A 22,789-nucleotide genomic window follows, 5' to 3' on the forward strand; every position below is an offset into this window, starting at 1 on the left:
GTGTTTTTTTATTTACACTTCTTCCTCTTGGTATAGGGATACAATTCTGAACATTACGCAGTCTCTCAACATAGCAATAGCTTAAGCAATATTGAGATTTGTTTTTTTCTTTTGTAAAAGAAGTCTGGAGATAGGTGATATAGAGATGATGGTTGCACAAAGTCCTCAGGGACCCAAGCTTCTAGCTTTCTCTTCCACCACTCTAGGTGCCTGGCTTCCATCTTCAAGATTGCCTCATGGTACAAAATGATTGTTAATGCTCCAGTTATTACACTTTCAATAAAGGGGAAGAAAACTGAATAGTAAAAAGGGATGCCTTCCCAGCTGAGTCAGTGCCTTTTAGAAGCACACACATAATACTTCTGCTTTCATCTCTTTTTTGCCAGAATTTAATAACACGGCTGGGAAATACAGCCTTTTCTTCCAGGCATCAATGTACCCAGTTAAAACAAACAAAGAAAAAAATCAGGGTTCTATTACTATAGAGGAAAGGGGAAATGTACTTTAGGGGCATCATGACTCCCTATCTATTTTTGACAGCTTCAGAATCACTACTGATGTTGAGAGAAGTTTTATATCATATCTTTAATATAATACAGCTGGTGTCAAAGCTATCCCCCGTAAGTGCTTTTACTTCCCTGGACATCTGGGGAGTGTGGCCAATTCTAAGCAATACTTTTAACGCAACAGGTATACTAAGGTTACAATTTTGAAGTATCATTGGATAGGATTCTTGGATCTACCTTATCTTACGCATCATATGGGAGAGAAAAGTTAGTATGTTTTATACAGGTTACCTAACACAATGTTGGGATTCATTCTGTGTGTCTCCACCAATTAGCCCAATCAATGGAGTTACACAGTGTGGTCTTTATCTGCCACAAATATTGGATCCATACTTATTCCACAGACATATATGCTTCATTATAATTATCACAACCCCATTTTATACATAATTGGCTGAAAATATACTAGGACCCTGTGCAAAGTGTTTTACTTATTTTATTCAGTCAGGCCTCACAACAACCTTATTATGTTACTTTTACCCAGGTTTAAATCTGGCACATAGTAAACACTCAATAAACATTCTCTATTATCTCTATTAGTACATAAATAAGTACCCATATTGTCCTTAATTTACAGATAAGAAAGAAGAAACAGAAAATTTAGTAACTTGCCCAGAGTCGTATATACTTTTAAGTAGCAGAGCCAGGATTCAAATTCCTACAAGCTAGCTCTAGAGTCCACTCAACTCCTAAACTATGCTAATATCAGATAAAACCCAAAAGGTTAATTAATTTGCCTAAGATCACAAAACCAGGAAGAGCAAAGATTCACAGACAGATCTATTTAATGATGAAGCCCTTGTTCTCAACTTCAAATGAATCAAAGAAACATGGTTTGCCTAACCAAGGGATTATTACTCTTCAGGGGCAGAGTTACAAGGGAACATACTACCAAAGTAACAAACATAATCTATGAATTTCAATGGTAAGCAATTTAGGAGGATGAAATACAGTGTACATCTATATTGCCTAGCTAACACTACAGGTAGACCCATCTCTTTTAGCCATAATAGAACAAAAACAAAAGCAGCTCTGGCAAATGTATGTAGTGACTACCAGGTATCAATGTGAGTTTTCTCAGAAGTGAATAATAATTAATATCTAAAAGATCTTGAATAATTAAATGTCTTCATTTTATATCAGCTAGCAAAAAATTAAAGGGTAATAATTTTTTGCTACACCAAACTCAATGGATTTATCTAGAAGCAGCTTTTTTTGTTTGTTTTATTTTGTTTTGCTTTTTGAGACAGAGTCTTGCTCTGTCACCCAGGCTGGAATGCAATGGCATGGTATCGGCTCACTGCCAACCTCCGCCTCCAGGGTTCAAGTGATTCTCCTACCTCACACTCCTGAGTAGCTGGGATTACAGGTGCATGCCACCATGCCCAGCTAATTTTTGTATTTTTAGTAGGGACAGGGTTTCACCATGTTGGCCAGGCTGGTCTCGAACTCCTGACCTCAGGTAATCTACCTGCCTTGGCCACCCAAAGTACTGGGATTACAGGCATGAGCCACCATGCCTGGCCTAGAAGCAGCAATTTTTAAAGATATCAGTAGCGACTTCCAGGGATGTGGTGAGGTCTCTGTCTCACTCCAGCCAGAGCTTGGGGTCCTGTATTCACTGCTCCGTGTCCTCAGTTTCAGGAGCCATAGATGGTCGACTAGATGCAGCCAGGAGGAACATCTCCCACTAAGGGACCAGGACATCAGGAAGACTGGCACACTCCTAGCAGATCTTCAGCGGGAAGGCACGGAAAGAACAGAGGCTGATCTGAAGAAAGAGGAAGCTGGAAGGGGCTACGGCACACTGAGGCTCATTATTGGTCCCCAACGACTCCAGCAGAGGGGGTGAGTTGAACAGGCAAGGAGCAACCCACTCTCACCAGAGGCCTCTGGAATCGCAGCAGGAGGAGACCCCTCAACCACCATGGACACTTGAGTTGGCAGGGAAAGCTGCTTCTAGAAGTGGTAAGGATAGAGCCCAGAGGGTTTGGTGTGGGAGCATCTGTAGTGGAGCACAGCCAGGGACACCTAACCCACTAGGCTTGACTTGCTCCCATAGGAGACTTTGGCCCTAGGGGACTAAAGAGTCAAACCTGAACTCATTGCTCCGAATGCCTGCAGGGAGGCCAGTACCCACTAACACCCTGCTACAGTCAATGAACATGCACCCCACCACATTGCCACTGCCACTGCCACTGCCACTGGCACATGCGAACAAGGATAGATCCCGCTGCTATCACCCTATGAAGTGCTTTGGCTGGCACCACCTATCAAAGTGTTGTGACTAGCAGTCTGAGGGCACCTCAGCCACTCCAGCACAACAGTTCACAGAATCCATGTTATACAACAATCAAAGCCCAAGGTCGTCAAACAGGATAAAAGAAAAAACATCCATTCTTATGACAGCAACTTCAAAGACTGAAGAAACATTAGCCCACAAAGATGAGAAAGAACCAGCACAAGAACTCTAACAACTCAGCCAGGTGTGGTGGCGCACACCTGTAATTCCAGCACTTCAGGAGGCCGAGGTGGGCGGATCACAAGGTCAGGAGATCGAGACCATCCTGGCTAACACAGTGAAACCCAGTCTCTACTAAAACTACAAAAAATTACCCAGGTGTGGTGGTGGGCGCCTGTATTCCCAGCTACTCAGGAGAATGAGGCAGGAGAAAGGGGTAAACCGGGGAGGCGAAGTTTGCAGTGAGCCGAGATCATGCCACTGTACTCGGTTCTGGGCAACAGAGTGAGACTCCGTCAAAAATAATAATAACAATAATAATAACTCCAACAACTCAAAAAACCAGAGTGTCTTCTTTCCTCCCAATGACTATACTAGTTCTCCAGCAAGGGTTCTTAACTGGGCCGACATGGCTGAAACAACAGAAATAAAATTCAGAATATGGATAAGAAAAAAGATCATCAAGATTCAGGAGAACACTAAAAACCAATCTAGGCAAGCTAAGAAGCACAATAAAATGATACAAGAGCTGAAAGACAAAATAGCCAGAATAGAAAAAAAGACAACTGATCTGATAGAGCTGAAAAACCCTCTATAAGAATCTCAAGTATTAACAGCAAAACAGACGAAGCTGAGGAAAAAAAAATCATAGAACTTCAAGACTAGCTTTCTGAAATAAGACAGCCAGATGAAAAAAAAAAAGAAGATGATGATGATGATGAAGAAGAACAAAAAGGAATGGCAAAACCTCCAGGAAATATGGGATTATGTAAAGAGAGCAAATCTACAACTCGTTGGCATCCTTGAAAGAAATGGGGAGAATGGAAGCAACTTGGAAAACATATTTCAGGATATCATCCATGAGAACTTTCTGAATGTATATAGAGGGGCCAACATTCACAGGAAACGCAGAGAATCCCAGCAAAATACTTTACAAGAAGATTATGCCTGAAATATATAATCATCAGATTCCATGAGGCTGAAATGAAAGAAAACATGCTAAAGGCAGCTAGAGAGACAGAACAGGCCACTTACAAAGGGAAGCCCAAAAGACTAACAGCAAACCTCTCAGAAGAAACCTTATAAGTCAGAAGAGATTGGGGGTCTATATTCAATATTCTTGAAGAAATGAAATTTCAACCAAGAACTTAATAACTGGCCAAACTAAGCTTCATAAGTGAAGGAGAAATAAGATCCTTTTCAGACAAGCAAATGCTGAAGGAATTCATTACCACCAGCCTTGCCTTACAAGAACCCCTTAGAGCAGCACTAAATATGGAAAGGAAAGACCATTAGCAACCACTACAAAAACACACTGAAGCACACTGACGAAGTGACACTGTAAAGCAACCACACAAACAAGCAGGCATAATAACAGCTAACAACACAATAACAGGATCAAATCCACACATATCAATACTAACCTTGAATGTAAATGGTCTAAATGCCCCAATTTAAAGGCACAGAATGGCAAGCTAAATAAAGAAGCACAACTCAATGGTATGCTGTCTTCAAGAGACACATCTCACATGCAATGACACCCACAGGCTAAAAAATAAAGAGATGGAGAAAAATCTACCAAGAAAATGGAAAGCAGAAAAAAGCAGGGGTTATAATCCTAATTTCAGACAAAACAGATTTTAAGCCAACAAAGATCAAAACAGACAAAAAAGGGCATGACATAATGGTAAAGGGTTTAATTTAACAAGAAGACCTAACTATCCTAATATATATGCACCCAACACAAGAGTATCCAGATTCATAAATCAAGTTCCTAGGAACCTTCAAAGAGACTGAGACTCCCACACAGTAACAGTGGGAGACTTCAACACCTCACCAACAGTATTAGACAGATCACTGAGGCAGAAAATTAACAAAGATATTTAGGAACTGAACTCAACACTGGGCCAAATAGATCCAAATGGATCTGAAAGACATCTACAGAACTCTACCCCAAAACAAAAGAATATACATTCTTCTCATCTGCACACGGCACATACTCTAAAACTGACCACCCAGTCAGACATAAAACAATTCTCAGCAAATGCAAAAGAGCTGAAATCATACCAACTACTCTCTCGGAACACAGCATAATAAAAATAGAAGTCAGGACTAAGAAAATCACCCACAACTATACAATTACATGGAAATAAAACAACCTACTCCTGAATGACTTTTGAGTAAGGCAGAAATCAAAGAAATTCTTTGAAATTAGTGAGAATGAAGATACAACATACCAGCATCTCTGGGACACAGCTAAAGCAGTGTTATGGGAGAAATATACAGCACTAAACACCCTCATCAAAAAGTTAGAAAGAGCTGGGCACAGTGCCTCATGCCTGTAATCCCAGTACTTTGGGAGGCCAAGGCAAGGCAGATCACTTGAGGCCAGGAGTTCGAGACCAGACTGGCCAACATAGTGAAACCCCATCTCTACCAAAAATACAAAAACTTAGCTGGGTGTGGTGGTGCACGTCAGTAATCCTAGCTACTAATGACACTGAGGCATGAGAATTGCTCAAACCTGGGAGGCAGAGACTGCAGTGGGCCAAAATCGTGCCACAGCATTCCAGCCTGGGCAACTGAGCGAGACTGCCCCAAAAAAATAAAAATTAAAAATTAAAAACATATATTTATATATGTATATATAATGTATGTACCTATATATTAGATCTCAATTTAACAACCTAATATCACAACTAAAAGAACTAGAGATGCAAGAGCAAATCAATCCCAAAGCTAGCAGAAGGCAAAAAATAACCAAAATCAGGGCTGAACTGAAGGAGACTGAAACACACAAAAAAATCATTCAAAAGATCAATGAAGCCAGGAGTTTGTTTTTTGAAAAAATTAACAAGATAGACCACTAGCTAGACTAATAAAGAAAAAAAGAGAAGATCCAAATAAACACAACTGCAAACAACAAAGGGGGATATTATTACAGATTGGACAGAAACACAAATAACCAGACTATTATGAACACCTCTATGTACAAAAAACTAGAAAGTCTAGAAAAAAAATGGACAAATTCCTGAACACATACACCCTCCTATGACTGGACCAGGAGGAAACTGAATCCCTGAACAGACCAATAATGAGCTCTGAAATTTAATCAGTAATAAACAGCCTACCAATCAAAAAAAAAAAAAAAAAAGCCCTGAACCAGACAGATTCACAGTCTAATTCTACCAGATATACAAAGAAGAGCTAGTACCATACCTACCAAAACTATTACAAAAAAATTGAGGGGAAAGGAGTCATCCCTAAATGATTCTATGAGGTCAGCATCATGATGATATAAAACTTGGAAGAGATACAACAAAGAAAGAGAACTCCAGCCTGGGCAACATGGTGAAACCCTGTCTCTACAAATAAAATAAAAAATAAAATAAAAAGAAAACTAGCCAGGCATGGTAGCACATGCCTGTAGTCTCAGCTATTCAAGAGGTTGAAGTGGGAGGATCACTTGAGTCTGGGAGGTTAAGGCTGCAGTGAGCCATGTCTGCACACTGTACCCCAGCCTGGGTGACAAAGTGAGATCCTGGCTCAAAAAACAAAGAAAAAAAAAGTACCTTTTTTTCCTCAAGGAAAAAAAAGAGAAGAAAACTTCAAGTCAATATCCTTGATGGACACTGATGCAAAAATCCTCAACAAAATACTAGCAAAACAAATCCAGCAGCATATCAGAAAGCTAATTCACCATGATCAAGTAGGGTTTATCCCTGGGATGCAAGGTTGGTTCAACTTATGCAAATCAATAAGTATGATTCATCACACAACTAGAACTAAAGACAAAAAACACATGATCATCTCAATACATACAGAAAAGGCTTTCAGTAAAAGTCATCATCCCTTCACGTTAAAAACTCTCAACAAACTAGGTATTGAAGGAATACACATCAAAATAGCGCGGTGGCTCACGCCTGTAATCCCAGCACTTTGGGAGGCCGAGGCGGGCGGATCACAAGGTCAGGAGATCGAGACCATGGTGAAACCCCGTCTCTACTAAAGATAGAAAAAATTAGCCGGGCGCAGTGGCGGGCGCCTGTAGTCCCAGCTACTCGGGAGGCTGAGGCAGGAGAATGGCGTGAACCCGGGAGGCGGAGCTTGCAGTGAGCCGAGATTGCGCCACTGCACTCCAGCTTGGGCGACAGAGCAAGACTCCGTCTCAAAAAAAAAAAAAAAAAAAAAAGAACAATGCAGGAGGCATCACGCTACCCAACTTCAAACTAGATTATAGGACTATAGTAACCAAAACAGCATGGTACTGGCAAACAAACAAAACAACAACAAAAACACAGACACACAGACCAATGGAACAGAACAGACAGCCCAGAAATAAGACTGCATACCTACAACCATCTGATCTTCAACAAAACCTACAAAAACAAGCAATGGAGAAAGGATTTCCTATTCAATAAAATTATGCTGGGATAACTGGCTAACCATATGCAGAAGATTGAAACTGGACACATTCTTATACTATATACAAAAATCAACTCAAGACAGATTAAAGACTTAAAACCCAAAACTATGAAAAAGTCTGGAATACAACCTAGGCAATACTATTCTGAAAATATGACCTGGGAAAGATTTCACGACAAAGACACCAAAAGCAAATGCAACAAAAGTAAAAACTGACAAATGGGATCTAACTAAACTAAAGAGGTTCTCCACAGCAAAAGAAACTATCAACAGAGAAAACAACCTACAGAATGAGAGAAAATTTTGCAACTGTAAAGGTCCATGCATCTGACAAAGGTCTAATTTCCAATACCTATAAGGAACTTAAGCAAATTCACAAGAAAAAAATGAACACGTTAAAAAGTGGGTAAAGGATGTGATCACTTTTCAAAAGAAGACATATATACAGCCAACAAGCATATGAAAAAAAGCCCAACATTGATCAATACTCAACATCACTAATCATTACAGAAATGCAAATCAAAACCACAATGACATACCATCTCACACCAATCAGAACAGCTATTACTAAAAAGTAAAAAAATATCAGATGCTGGCAATGTTGCAGAGAAAAGTGAATGCTTATACACTGTTGGTGGGAGTGTAAAATTAGTTCAACCATTGCGGAAAGCAGTGTGGCCATTTCTCAAAGAGCTAAAAATCGAACTACCATTCGATCCAGGAATCCCATTACTGGGTATATAACCAAAAGAATATAAATCATTCTATCATAAAGACACATGCATGCATATGTTCACTGAAGCACTATTCGCAATAGCAAAGACATGAAATCAACCTAAATGCCTATCAAGGGTAGACTGGATAAAGAAAATGTGGTACATATACACCACAGAACACTATGCAGTCATAAAAAAGAATGAGATCATGTACTTTGCAGTAACATGAGGCCATTATCCTTAGCAAACTAATGCAGGAACAGAAAACCAAATGTTTTCTGTTTCATGTTCTCACTTATAAGTGGGAGCTAAATGATGAGAACACATAAACACAATGAAAGGAACAATAGACACTGGAGCCTACCAGAGGGTGGAGAGTGGAAGCAGGGAGAGGAACAGAAAACATAACTATTGGGTACTAGGCTTAGTACCTGGGTGATGAAATAATCTGTACGTCAAACCCCCCCATAAGTTTACCTACATAACAAACCTCTACAGGTACCTCTGAATCTAAACTAATGCATTTGTAGTTTTCTCACCTAAAATTACAACCCTGACCCTCATCTCTTCAGAGGTACCCAAATTATGGCTAAACATTTCTTCAGAGTTTTTTAAGACTCACAACATACAATTCTGATGCCCTGGGCACACAACACATAAATCACAATGCTAATTAACTGGCTCATCTTCAAATATTCCCCTAAGATTTTCAAGTTCCTCTTTTAAGAATGGCATAGACATATAATAATCAGATATGGTACACTTCATACCTGGTACAGGAACTGAAACATTGTAAGCACTAAATAATAAAGAATGAAGCTCATGTCACCAAATGAGTCATCATAAGCATAAGAGGCATTAATTTAAATCTTTCATGAGTACTTCATATCTTTTCTTAAAAATTTTTTAAACGCCCTTTTTTAATGTCATATTTAATGAGACATTCTCAATTACTTCCCACCAACTTATATCTGCATTCTACTCACAGTTTCCAATGCTTTTAAGCTACCTGAATGAATCTAAAAGAATAAGTAGTAAACTTACACCATATTTTACTGCATCGCAACAGATAGAATATAAGACCAACTTTTTTTATTGGTAAAAAGTTCCTATACTAAGAATCATGGGGTTTTTGTTGTTGTTACATCAAATTCTGGGGAGAGAGGGGGAGAGAGAGAGTGGCGGGGGGAGACAGAGAGAGAGAGAGAGAGAGAGCGTGCGTGAGAGCAAATGTGAGAGCATGCACGCAAGAGCACCATAAAACAGGCAATGATCTTCAGTGGGGCATAAAAGTACCAAAAAGATTCAGTTCTTATAAATCATTACAGTTGTATCAACTTTAACACATCAGTTGACTGGTAACTAATATTAGATGAAAAGCAGCCAAAGCAGGCTTTACTTACAGCTATGTATGAAAGAATAACACAAACGTTGTTACTAAAATTAATTTAAACAACAGTTAAAAATGAAATTTTACATATAACAGCATTTGAACTCACTGTGAAATGTGTGAGACATATCACTGGCTAAGGATGTTCTCAATTTTAGAAGTATTAAGAGACGTCTACCTTCACCCATGCAGCAGGAGTAGGATCCAGAACTACACTCCAAATGTAAACACTAGAAAATCGGACAAACAACGTATCTGACATTGGACAATCGATGATCTAACATTGAAAATCAGCTCAAAACTGATTTCTGAAATAAGGGAAACAAACAAACAAAAAGGTGAGCCCTATAATTGCCTGGGATTTCTTTCTGAAAGCACTTTTGTGACTGTAGTATGCAGGAGGTGAAACCCTAACAGAATCTAGTGCCATTGCTGAGTTGAAAAACACAAGAGGTCATAATACAGAAAGGCCGATGGCAACAAGAATTTTGGGGAAAAGTTCCTGAAGTGAGAGAGTTACAGAAAAACCTAATTTAAAAAAATATATATATATCTCCTTAAATTACCTGAATATCAATACTAATCTACATGTGCATAGGGTGAAAACTAATGATATAGAGCAAAAACAATTTCCAGGAAGAGAAAAATCACCACATAGTTAGTGCTAAGTAACTTCCAGAGCTCACAAAGGGCCAGGAATCATTTAAGTTCTCACAAGCAAGACAGAGTCCTCAATGAATCCTTGGGACATTCAACAGACAGCCACTCAATAGAGGTCCATCTTAGTAATGAGGGTAAGAATGCACACGAGTAAATGTTACTCTAGACTGTCCTAGAAAACCTTAAAAATATTAGCACAAAAAATAAAAGATGAAAAAAGAAGTTAAAGATTTGCTGCCACTGACCATGCCTCTAAAGACCTTGGTTGCAAAACTTCCCCTCCAGGTGACCAAGCCTCCTGAGACGACATACTCATGCATACCCCTCAAAATAGCAGCCACCACAGCCAACATCAGCACCAGAAAGGAGCCCAGGACACTGCAAGGCTGCCTTCACTGCCATGCTCAAGAGTAAGGTAAGGGAGGTAAAAACAGATGCAGGAGGTCAGGCATGGTGGCTCATGCCTGTAATCCCAGCACTTTGGAAGGCGAGACGGGTGGATCACCTGAGGTCAGGAGTTCAAGACTTGCCTGACTAACATGGTGAAACCCCATCTCTACTAAAAATACAAAATATTAGGAGGGTGTGGTGGTACGCACCTGTAATCCCAGCTCCTCCAGAGGCTGAGGTAGGAGAATCGCTTGAACCCAGGACGCAGAGGTTGCAGTGAACCGAAATCGTGCCACTGTATTCCAGCCTGGGCAACAAGAGTGAAACTCTGTGCCAAAAAAAAAAAAAAAGAAAAGAAAAATAGATGCAGGAGTAAAAATAAGAACCCCAAAAAAGGAGAGTTGGTAATGTAAAGGGGATAGACAGATAAGGTGATCAAAATGAAGGGAAACAGACGATTAGGATCAATGTGCTTTGATGGTGTAAAGAGGTTATGTCATATGAGAGGAAAACTGAGAAAAAAAAGGTGAATAAATACCTCAGACATCATATTGGTCGGTGAGACTACCAGGATAACAAAGCTGATGTTATTTTAAAATATAATCCACATGAAGCTAGAAGTCTAAAGGCATATGGCAAGATTCTAGAATCTGCTAAAATCAATAAAACCAATATACTTGGTCCTATAGATGATAAAATCCAATGTCTTATGATATTGGAGATGATGATAAAGATCTTGATGATACCTAAATTAAATTAAATGTTTTACATCCAAGTTTCCTTTTGGATTGCTAACCCTGAAGTTATATGGCTTCATTATCACACAGAAGGTTAACCAGCCTTCTATGTATCTAAACAATTTTATTTTGACATCCCTTTCCTAAATGAATACATGAACTCCTGATGCTCAAATACTCTTGAAAGCAGTTCTTTTGCCTTCCTGATGTTTTCCTCATTCATTAAAGTTTGATACATACTAACAAATAACCTTAAGAATTAAATTTTTCTACAACCCAAGAACAACTAATTTCAAACTCCTGTTCTCTTCATCATCACTCCCTTTAAAACAAAGAAGTAACACTCTGAGTTGGTAAATTTGAAGATTAATGAGAAAATGTTTATGGTGTAAAGAATACTGGAATGAGAATAATAATATCTGGGCCGGGCGCGGTGTCTCATGCCTGTAATCCCAGCACTTTGGGAGGCTGAGGCAGGCGGATCACGAAGTCAGGAGATCGAGACCATCCTGGCTAACACAGTGAAACCCCGTCTCCACTAAAAATACAAAAAATTAGCCGGGTGTGGTGGTGGGCGCCTGTAGTCCCAGCTACCAGGAGGCTGAGGCAGGAGAATGGCATGAACCTGGGAGGCGGAGCTTGCAGTGAGCCGAGATGGTGCCACTGCACTCCAGCCTGGGCAACAGAGCGAGATTCCGTCTCAAAAACAAAAAAGAAATGAGAGAGAGAGAATAACAATATCTGTCTAACAGACAAGAAAACCAGGGCACCAAAAGGAAAAGTCGGGAGAGGGACAGAATCACAAAGCTAGCAGTGTCAAACAGGAATTTCAACCAAGCAATCTGATTCCAGATGCAAGGAGGTCTTCCATAGCAAGGAGGTTTTCTATAGCAAGTATCTTCCCATGCATAGATCAGACAACGGAAACAAAAGGATCTCCCCATCAATGGACTAAAGTTAGACTAAGAAACTAAAAATCTTTGCCAACTCAAGATTGCTACTAATTAATGGTGACTTTTGAAAGTCACTCTAATGATGTGTCTTCTCATGCATAACATCCAAAAGAGTTATCTAAATGATCTCTAAAGACCTCTGCAGCTTGAAATAATTTAGTAGTATGAATTTTATTTTTTTTAAAAAAGAAGATTCCTCCAAAATTCTTTCTCACCATCCATAACACATTGCCTGCCATGTGTTTGGCACTGTAGTGGGTGCCAAAGATACAATAAGCAAGACAAGTAAATCCCAATTTCAGCATATCTTAGAATGTACTAGGAAAGCAAAAATGAAACCAAAAAATTGTGTGTTTTTTAACACATAAGACCACTTTGTGCCATGCACAATTAAATTTCTTATGTTTCTAAATATGCAGAGCCTGCACTCAACACAGGGCTTTTGATCTTATCAGAAACACACTTGTCCAAATATCACCACAGCTATGTACCTCACCAAATTCAGGGCATCACTCAACTACCACCTTCTTAGTGAAACCTTCCCTGACCATTCTATATGAAAATGGCATCCTCCCAACTCCAACATCCCTTATTACCATCCCTAATGTACCTACTTTTCTCTAGAACACTTATCAACATCTAATATACTTAAAGAAAAGTATAAATATTGTGAGTGTATAAAAGAAGCCATTAATTTCATTTATACTAATGTATATGTTTTTATCCATACTCATACATGTCTTTATGTAACAATTTAAAATATCAATTATAAATGCTAACTTCACGTTTACAGTATTAATTCAAGCATTTTGTTTTTCTATAATTCTCTTCTTATAAATTATTTAAACATATAAAGCATTTAAAATAGAATGATATCACTATATAAGATTCATACTTTTATACTACAAGAGTCAACATCTAACAACATGATTTATTCTCTATTTTATAAACTATCTCACCTTAAAAAATGAGGACAAAAATGAGATATATTATTCTACCTGGATTTCAAATTATCATACTCATTAAACTGGAACAGGCTTATTTTTCTCAAAAATAAAAAGTAAAAAAGAGAAAGAAATCTAAAATCATCCTCTAAGGTTTATAGTCTTATATCTGTGCTCACAGTTTCTGAAGATTTTCATAGCTGAATATACAATTTCTGGAGATCTCATAGGTAAGTATCCCCCAAAACAAAAAAATTGTTTGAAACTTGATACGTCAGAATTCAAAGGACTATGTGGTCTGAAAAATAAAACTTTTCTTTTGAAAGAATAATGGTAACTTTTAACTAAGCAATGTTAACCTTTTTAAATATCATCACTTAAAATGTTACTAAACAGAACCATAGATACAGTTTTCAAACTGAATTACATATAATTTGAAATTCCAATAACTATACTAAAATGATCTTGTGGAGGATAAAAAAAATAAAGATGCTATAACATTTCTAATAAAATGAGTTTGTTATGAGCAAACTATGTATAGAATCGAACATTTTGATTAGTCCATTAATGTTTCCTGATAAAAACAGCAAGTTATTGAAATAAATTAAGAAAATAGGTAGTAATAATTTAAAATTCTCTACTATCCTGTGAAAACTAAGACTACTGACTAGACATAACCAGGACTCCCAAAGGACATGTCTTCTCTCCTCTCATTAAGAAAACGAGAAGCCATAATAAGCAAAAAAGAGTGCCAAAATAAATCTTTAGATTAAAAAGTAGTTCAACCTAATATTTATTAATAACTAAATCCAAATTAAGTTTTTAAGTACACAAAAAAGCTTAAGAACTTCAGTTCTTCTCCATTTAATAATGTAGACACACCTCCCTCAAAGTACCTCCAAAACAAAATTAAAATTATTATTAAATATATTTCTGCTACTACACATTTGTAAATGTTATTGTTTATTTTAAAACTACACTCTGAGTGTTACAGGTAAATACTGTTAAATGTTAAAGGTAGGCCGGGCATGGTGGTTCATGCCTGTAATTTCAGCACTTTGGGAGGCCAAGGCAGCCAGATTGCTTGAGCCCAGGAGTTTGAGACCAGCTGGGCAACATGGCAAAACCTGGCCTCCACAAAAACTACAAAAATTAGCCAGGCGTAGTGGCACGCTCCTGTAGCCCCAGCTATTTGGGAGGCTGAAGTGGAAGGATCGCTTGAGCCCAGAGGGTGGAGGTTGGAGTGAGCCAAGATCATGCCACTGCACCCCAGCCTCAGTGAAAGAGGAGGACCCTGTCTCAAAAATATATATATTAAAAAACAAAAAATAAATAATAAACATTAAAGGTAAATGTTGAGCATTAAAAGTGAACTCTGGTTAACTATATTTCTTTAGAAAGAAAATGAAGAATTCTTTAATGACACATTTTACATTTACAGGACAACAGACCATCAACTAATAACTCTATTTATAGATACAGATATTATGTTTTAAAAAAATTATCCAGAAATATTTTTAAGCAGCTTTATTATTTTTAAACAGTAGCACATGATCACGGTAAAACAATCACAGAAGTACATAAAAAATAGAGCAAAAATCAGTGAAAAACTTATCTCCTGTTAGAATTATTCATTGTTATTTCTCCACCATATCTTGTGACATTTTATAGAAATATAAAGTAACCTTACATTAAAGAAATCATTCCATACATCCTATTCAATAACTCTGTTTAATTCAACATTAGGTAAATTAGAATATCTTTCTGTGTCAGCCAATATATATCTCATTATTTTTAAGGGCTTTTCTGTATTACATTCTATGTATTACCATAACCAACTTAAGTATTTTCTGTATTAATAAACAGTTTGTTTCCACTTTTTTAATGAATTATCTCTAATACGATGGGATATGCTCCACTTCCTCACTAAAATGTTCCACACCCTAAATCATTTCCTACAAAACAGACATTCATGTATTCAAATATTTTTAAGTGCCTATTACATGCTATTCACTGTTCCAGACAACCTAAATTCCCTAAGTGTAGAAAATGAGTCTAATTTATCATTGTTGTATTTCCAGTACTTAGTGGGGTGTCTGATACAGAGTAGACCTTCATTAGGTGTTGAATGAATGGATGGCCATCCTTGTTCATTCATCTTTCTTCGCTTCTGCAATTATCTCCTTTTTTAAGTTTTCATTTTTTATGTGGAATCATAACCTCAGAAGATCATTTTATTATGTGCAAGGCACCAACTCTACTAAACGTTTTACAAAAATGAAACCACAAGCCTGGCACAGAAGTTCATGCCTACAATCCCAGAACTTTGGGAGGCCAAAGCAGGTGGATCACTTGAGGAGAGGAGTTTGAGACAGGCCCATGGCAAAATACTATCTCTACAAAAAAATACAAAAATTAGCCAGGCATGGTGGTGCACATCTGTAATCCCAGCTACTTGGGTGGTGGAGGCATGAGATGCACTTGAACCCAAGAGGCAGAGATTGCAGTGAGCTGAGATCAAGCCACTACACTCCAGCCTGGGCAAGAGAGTGAGACTCTGTCTCATAAACAAATAAATAAGAAAAATAAAATAAATAAAAATGAAGCCACAGTCCCTGTTCTTAAGAGGCTTACAGAATCATCACATTCATAGGCCAAAGGCTTTGAGAAAGAAGTTTTATTTTTAGGACCAGGATACCCTACAGAGTAATGAGTCTTTACCACTCACAGTTCAAGCTCACTATGGGGAGCCAAGTAGATTAATACAGAGGAAAAAAATACTACTACAGTATTACCTTTTAGAAGCTCTGCTTAGCTGTGTTTTTTAAAGTTCATCTTGAGCTTCAAAACATCATTCAAAGAAAATATGAATCTAAAATATATGTTTTCCTTTGGTCTAACTCAGTGGAAATTAAGAGTAGGAACACTCTCATGCTAGTATTCCAGTGTTAAACTTCAAAAGGTCCAGCTTACACACATAGAAAAACCCTAAATGTCCAATTAAACTGCAAAGGTATGACTAAATTCATAGAAGATTTATTATGCTTTTCCAGGAAAACTACTCTGAAAGAGGAGAAAAAGAGATCACTGAAACATACCAAACTACTTTTATTTCAAAGTTTGAGCCTTTAAAATCACCACAAAGCAGATCTGCTGTGAAACCTCTAAGGATGCTAACTCTGTTTTCTTTCATTGGCAACACACAGGTACCACAGGGATTAAATTAGAATCACAAAGCTGGAAAGAACCTTGATACCCATATGTAGTTCCTCCTTATGCCTTTTACGTCATTTGCACTTAAGCCAGTTTACATACATAAGAAATGTATCCACAACAAAAAATTACCCAGTGCAAGGTGGGAGTGGGCGATAGGAGATGAGGTCAGAGTTAAGGTGGCAGTTTGGGAGAAGGAAAGTAAGTCACCTAAAGATAAGGTCCGTGGAGATGACTGTTTAAATAAATGTCATGATCTAATTTCCATGTTGATATGATCACCCCAAAATTCATCCTTGAAGGTTAAATGCTATGCTTGAATGGAATATGCATATGTTGATTATGGCCATGTATTCTGCCTCCTAACTGTTCAGGATAACAAACAAAAATCTTGGCAAGAAAGGATGTTGATTTGCATCAGAGCTTAGATATCTCTTCAGCTTCAAAAAGCATATGGTACCAGGTTGTGCATCTTTATAAACATGCCCTATTACTGTTATTAGACTGTAAATTCTTTAAAACAATAGTTTCATGATATTGTAACTCTTTATATCCCCACAATACTTACAATATACAAGGTATTCAATGAATATTCACTGATAACACTGAAAATTCAGATATTTATCTAGCTTATTTAAGTAAAAATATTTAAAGTAACAAATTTATGTTAAAATATATAGAAAAATGTATTACCACACAAAACAGATACTTGCATACCAATGTTCAAGGCAGAATTATTCACAATAGCCAAAAGGTAGAAACAATGTAAATGTCCACTGACAGATAAATGGATAAGCAAAATGTGGTATATACATGTAATGGAGTATTAATCAGCATGAAATAGAACTGAAATTCTGATACATGCTACAATATGGATGAACCTTGAAGACATTATGCTAAATGCAATGAGCCAGTCCTAGGACATACTTTGTGTGGTTCCACTCATATGAGATACTTAGAATAGTCAAAATCACAGAGAAAGTGAATAGTGATTCACACAGAATAGTGATTAAAGGGGAGATAGTGAGTAACAGGGAATTATTGTGTAATGGGCACAGAGTTTCACTTCGGGATGATGAAAGCATTCTGGAGATGGATAGTGATGATGGTTGCATAACAATGAACTGTATACTTAAAAATGATTAAATATCAAATTTTGTTATGTATATTTTACCACAATAAAGGGGGGATGTATATTACTATGATATTATTTTAATAATCATTTGCCAAATACTTTGTATATTAAACGTAAAATTATAGACTTCTAGTAGTTAACATTAAATTATTAATAAAATAGTTACAAAAATAATTACCCAGTTTTATATTTAAGTATCTGGTTTCCTGAAAAAACAAACATAATACCAAAAAACTTGAAAAATAAAGTTATTTTAATTTCAGCAATACCTTTAATCCATTTACTCTAACTCTGCAAACCGTTTGCCTATAACAAAAACACTTAAAGATGGCTATAATCAACATATCCATATGTCTTTAACATTTACACATAAATTCATCTCCATTTTCTCAGATGAAGCTTGTCCGCACTTACTGATTTTCAACTAAGTTTTTATTTTATTTTCTTTTATCCTTTTCTTCAGGGTTAAGGACTACGCATGCAAAAGCTATTCTAGGTGCAACATTTTCAGGGTCAAATAAAGAGCTATAATATGTCAAATAAAATTATAAACTGAGATTTCTTTTTCTTTTTTGCTTTTTTTTATAAGAGACAAGGTCTTGCTATGTTGCCTAATAGAGTACCATGCTGTGGTTATTCACAAGCGTAATGATAGCACACAACATCCTCAAATTCCTAGGCTCAAATGATCCTCCCACCTCAGCCTCCAGAGTAGTTGCGACTACAGGCACACATGACCACAGCCAGCTAAACTGAGATTACTTAAAAGTGATTAGCAAACAATATGCTAAATTATCTCATAAACTTTAGTCAAAACAAAATAAATTAAAATTTATAATTATCTGAATATATACAAAAGCTGACTCACCTGCTACAAAATACAAAGGCAATGATATTTTGCTGCTGCTTATAAAAGTGATTCACATTTAAACAAATAAAATTGAAATTCATAGGTCTATCACATCCTTAAAAACACAAACTCACTAGGTTCATCACTTTGTAACCCTTTGTAATACAATGTACCACACATACATTGATTTCTATACTGTGATTATGTCAAAGATATTATATTGATTTGACACACAGTTAAACTCAACAATAACATTCATTTAATTCATAACTCATTTAACATGATTTGTTTATGAGTCCTGACTTTAATTTTGTAACTAAACTTTAATATTGGTTTATTAGTTCTTTGGTAATTACTAAACTGGGAAATTTTCAGTAGATTTATTTTCCAATATCTAGCCACAAAACATTATATAGTGAAATCTTATTAAAATCTAAAGTTACCTAAGATTTAAAAAAAAAGAAAGAAAAAGGTATGTTCAAGTGCCTCACTTCCTAAATTACTGCTCTACGAATACCCCTTCTAGAGGTGCTATTTCAAGTAAATAAATCCTCTGGATGCATAATTTCCCTATTATCTCAATGATTTACAGAAACTGTAATGCAGTAAGCTACTGTAGAGTCCCCATGAAAACACTCTAGAGACTTACTTTCCCTTAGTATATTTCTCCTACTATTTCTTAAAAAGACATTGTCATTTTCATGTCCAAAAGATCTACACAGCAAAACTCACAAATTCATACAAGTTTTCAGCAATTTGACATAAGGATTCAAGAAAAACTTCCTAGACTACCCTAGGAACTGAATTTCAACCCTTCTTCATAAAGTGTGTATTACTGATTTTATGTTAGAGAAAAATGAGGTTTGGAAAGACAAAATAATTTGATTCCACAACCAAGTAACCACTGAATTCGAACACTGAAATCCAAATATTACTTATGCCAAAGGAAGGAGGAAAACACAAAGTTGCATGCCAAAGAGGTACCAGGCACACAACACATTTTTGCATACATTTCCTCATTTAATTCTCACCATTAATTTGTAAGGTAGGTATTATCTACATTTTGAAGAGGAGAAAACTGAGGTAAAGAAGTGATTTGACTTGACTAAGTTTTGTATACCTACTCAGTGTCAAGACAAGACAGAAACTATTGATACATTGATACATTCTGTCCTCAAACCACTACTAGCTGTGATCCAAGTGTCAACAATGATAGATAAGATGGACTTTCTATAGCTCAGATAAGACCCTCAAAAGAGAAAATTAAATGGCCATAGCAGGAACAAGGGTTTAGTCATACATACGTACATTGCTACCAAAGGGTTTGTTAACAGCCATGAAGTTTTCCTCATCTATTAGGCAGAAATCTGTTCTAGAGAAACACTGCACAACTGACCTTGGTAGACTGCCTGATAAAGACAACTGGGACAACCCTGCCTTGAGAGTCCTGTCAGCAGCACAGACGGGACAGGAGGCCAGCCTTACAAACATTCTTTCCTAGTAAAATGCTACAGACCCTAAGCCAGTTTCAGCCAGCTTACAGAGACTACAAACGAAATATCTTTGTGCTCTATAGTTCACCTGTTGACATAAAGAGCTGAATTCCACCTCATTTTAATGCTAAAATTGTGCCCTGAAGCGAAGATGGGATGTATGTTACTTATATGTTAACTCACTGTGCAAGCACTAGACTTCCCCATATATATTCACAGATCCCATGGTCGTTTTGTTAACAAAAGGAGAGAAGTTTGACTGATTTTTTATTTTGTTTTTGTTTTTGATTTTGTTTTTATATTCTACAGAGAAGGGAACACTTTCACTGCTCTAATTTTAGTAAGATTTCCAACTCCTTGAGAAAATCCTATCTATGTTGGTAATTCCCAGTAGGGTCACTGTCATGAATCTGTCTGGCAGTTGTTTTTAAGGCCCTGTTTTACACGACTGCCATTTCCTACCTTAACCACTCAAAGAATGACTTTCCAATGCTTAAAGGTCTTCAGAGGAAAGCTCCAAGGCAGCTACGTATGTGAGAAAAGCCTCCATTTCCCACAATTAGCTCCCTTTTAGGATATTTCCTCTAGAGCAGAGACTAAAACATCTATAAATGCCAACTAATGCACAGTATATCAAGGCTAGTTAATAAATGCCAAATGATAACGATACAGAACTTAACATGCAAATAGATGTCAACCCAATATTAGTCCACTAGGAAAATACTGTGAATGCTTTTTGTCAATAGAATAGCTTTGCAGACACCCTCTTGAACCAGATGCAAGTGATTAAAACACCACTTTAAGTACCCAAGAATGAAAATTAAAGTTTAAAGAAGCTGAAACACTTCTCCCCATGCCACCCAATGTCCACACATTCCACTAAATTAAGCTCATGATTCTGCTCCCCACTAGCCTAGCTCTGAAGGAAAGAAAGAATAGTAAGAAAAGGATGGTCTTGAAATGGGAAAGAAACATCACAATTTCTTTTTCTTTTTCTTTTTTTTTTTGAGACGGAGTCTCACTCTGTCGCCCAGGCTGGAGTGCAGTGGCGTGATCTTGGCTCACTGCAACCTCCGCCTCACAGGTTCAAGCAAGTGCCTCAGCCTCCTGAGTAGCTGGGATTACAGGTACCTGCCACCCAGCCCAGCTAATTTTTGTATTTTTAGTAGAGACAAGGTTTCACCATCTTGGCCAGGCTGGTCTTGAACTCCTGACCTCGTGACCCACTCGCCTCAGCCTCCCAAAGTCCTGGGATTACATGCGTGAGCCACCGCGGCCGACAAAAACATCACAATTTCTAACAAAAATCAATCCTAAGTTACTTTCATATCTCCTTTAGAATGTTCAGCAACTTGTCATACAAAGTAAAGTCATGCACTGCATAATGATGTTTTTAGTGAACAACGAACTGCATATATGAGTATTCCCATAAGATTATAAATACCCCCCAGCCAGGCACAAAGGCTTGTGCCTATAATTCCAGCACTTTGGGAGGCCAAGGCAAGGGATCTCTTGAGACTAGGAGTTCAAGACCAGCCTGGACAATATGGTGAAATCCCATCTCTACTAAAAATACAAAACTTAGCTGGGCATGGTGGTGCACACCTGTAATCTCAGCTACTACCTGGGAGGCTGAGGCATGAGAATTGCTTGAACCAGGAGGCGGAGGTTGCCGTGAGCTGAGATTGCGCCACCGCACTGCAGCCTGGGCAACAGAGCAAGACTGTCTACAAAAATAAAGATTATAAATACCATAAATGTACTGTACCTTTTCTATGTTTAGATATGTTTAGGTACGCAAATACTTACCACTGTGTTAGAATTGCCTACAATATTCAGTACAGTAACATGCTGTACAGGTTTGTAGCCTAGAAGCAATAGGCTATACCATATACCCTAGGTGTGTAGTAGGCTGTAACATCCATGAAGACACGAAGGAAAGAAAGATGTAAGGGAACACCATAAAACATCCAGAAAAAAATTACAAAATGGCAGCAATAAGTCCTTGTTAGTCAATCGTAACACTGAGTGTAAGTGGACTAAACTCTCTCCAATCACAAGACTCGGGATAGCTGAATGGATAAAAAAAAAAAAAAAAGAAGACCCATTAATCTGTTGCTTACAAGAAATACACTTCACCTATAAAGACACACACAGATTGAAAATAAAGAAATGCAAAAGACATTCCATGCCAATGGAAACCAAAACAGAGTAGGAGAAGCTATATTTCTATCAGACAAAATAGATTTCAAGACAAAAACTGTAAGAAGAGACAAAGAAGGTCACTATGTAATAATAAAGAGGTCAATTCAGCAAGAGGATATAAAAATTGTAAGTATTTTAATATATATGCACCCAACAGTGGAGCACCCAGATATATAAAGCAAATATTATTAGAGCTAAAGAGAGAAAGACTCCAATACAATAATAGCTGGAGACTTCAACACCCCACTTTCAGCACTGAACAGATCTTCTAGGCAGAGAATCAACAAAGAAATAGACCAAATGGATCTAATAGATATTTAAAGAATATTTCTTCCAACAGCTACAGAATACACATTCTTTTCTTTAGCACATGGATCATTCTCAAGGATAGACCATATGTTAGGTCACAAAACAAGTCTTAAAATGCTTAAAGAAAAAAAAAACACATAATATCAAACATCTCTGACCACAAAAGAATAAAAATAGAAATCAACACCAAGAGGAATTTTGGAAACTATACAAATACATGTAAATTAAACGATATGCCCCTGAATGACAAGTGGGTCAATGAAGAAATTAAGAAGAAAATTGAAAACTTTCTTGAAACAAATGATAATGGAAAAATAATATACCAAAACCTTTGGAATACAG

At 37.2% G+C, this 22,789-nt stretch overlaps 1 protein-coding gene across 23 annotated transcripts in view; it reads right to left on the reverse strand.

Moving 5' to 3' along the window:
• Positions 1–22,789, reverse strand: part of FUT8 (fucosyltransferase 8) — a 339,734-nt gene that overhangs the window by 201,189 nt on the left and 115,756 nt on the right. For 2 of the 23 annotated variants that reach the window (XM_050799273.1, XM_050799261.1), the window contains one exon: positions 10,818–10,936. The exons of the other annotated variants lie outside the window; for them this stretch is intronic. The gene's annotated coding sequence lies outside the window, so the exon portion shown is untranslated. The remainder of the gene's footprint in view (positions 1–10,817; positions 10,937–22,789) is intronic. 23 annotated transcript variants of the gene reach the window in all.

Source organism: Macaca thibetana, chromosome 7 (genome assembly GCF_024542745.1).
Source record: "Macaca thibetana thibetana isolate TM-01 chromosome 7, ASM2454274v1, whole genome shotgun sequence".
Classification (NCBI taxonomy): Eukaryota; Metazoa; Chordata; class Mammalia; order Primates; family Cercopithecidae; genus Macaca; species Macaca thibetana.